The following is a 1,566-nucleotide window of genomic DNA, read 5'->3' on the forward strand; positions in this document are numbered from 1 at the left end:
CTACGCCCCAATGGATCTTGCTTCCGCTGCTGGAAGATGGGGCATGACCACCGTTCCTGCCCCAACCCGAAAAAGTTCCTGAAGCCGCTGCCCGACCTACCAGTAAATGCCGTACATTACGAAGACGTCGTGGGACTCGATAATTAGACCTAGTAAGTATTGCTTTTGATATTGACCCGGTGGGAAGTGCAGTGTTTAACAGTTTCGTTTCTCTTTCTAATACCGGCAGTCCAACTAGTTTCGTGAAGAAAGCGTCCCCAAATGCCTCAATACATTTAATAAGCCGGAGCGTAGTTACGTTAGGGTTGGAGGCAAAAGAATTAACGTAGTAGGCGTTGTCGACTGCACCATCAACTACAAAAATCAATTAAATAAAATTAAGCTTAATATTTTACGTGACAATGAAATGTACACTCCCCTAATCTTGGGCCGCGATTTTATAAAAACGTATAAAATACGTTTAACAAAAGTGAAATTTAAATATTCAATAAATGAATTAAAATCGGTTAACAAATCAAAAAACCTTTGCACTTCTCTGCCGGGTGAATTGGTTAATGTTATCAATGGGTTCAGCCTTTCGAGAGACCATGGGGGACGCGCCTGCCGTGAAGACGTTAACTCTGTAGCACCAGATATTTTTAACTCTGAATTAGGTATTGATGAAGTCGATGTAGATGCTGGCCTTTCAGGACCAGATATTCTTAACCGTTGTAATGAAGACGCTGATTTAGATATTGCCTGCCGTGAAGATGTTAGTTCAGTATTGCTACATATTTTTAATTCAGAATTAGTTATTGATGAAGTCGATGTAGATGTTCGGCGTTCAAGACCAGATATTCTTAACCGTTGTAATGAAGACGCTGATGTAGATACTGCCTGCAGTGAAGACGTTAACCTAGTAGCACCAAATATTCTTAATTCTGAATTAGGTATTGATGAAGTTCATGTAAATATTGGCCGTCCTTTGGGGTCAGCCTGCCGCGACAGTCCTACCTCAGAAGTGCCAGATATTTTTAACATAGAGGTCGGTAGTGGAGATACCGACATAGATAAAGAACTTACGTTAGGGTCAGCCTGTCGAGAGGAATTAAAGTCCAGAGTGTACGAATCGTATATCAGTTCCAACGTAGAGATAGAGCCGTACGAATACAAAATAAAAATCCACCTAACTTCAGACGTGCCTTTCCACTGTGCTCCTCGTCGGCTCTCTTTTGCTGAACGCACAGCCGTGCAAGATATTGTAAAAGACCTAGAGACGAGAGGTGTTATACGCCCTAGTAACTCGCCGTATGTATCCGCGATAGTCCTAGTAAAAAAAAGAAATGGGCAGCTGCGCCTTTGTGTCGACTACCGCGGCTTAAATAAAATCACTGTCCGCGACAACTACCCACTACCGCTCATAGACGATTGCGTAGAATACCTGGAAGGTAAACAATTATTTACCGTGCTAGATTTGAAGAACGGTTTTCATCAGGTTGGAGTTTTGCCAGATTCTATTAAATATACCTCCTTTGTTACCCCGGCCGGACAGTATGAGCTCCTCAAAATGCCGTTTGGGCCTAAAAA

This window comes from Rhagoletis pomonella, unplaced genomic scaffold (genome assembly GCF_013731165.1).
Source record: "Rhagoletis pomonella isolate Grant_MI unplaced genomic scaffold, Rhpom_1.0 Rhpom_scaffold_00003, whole genome shotgun sequence".
Lineage (NCBI taxonomy): Eukaryota > Metazoa > Arthropoda > Insecta > Diptera > Tephritidae > Rhagoletis > Rhagoletis pomonella.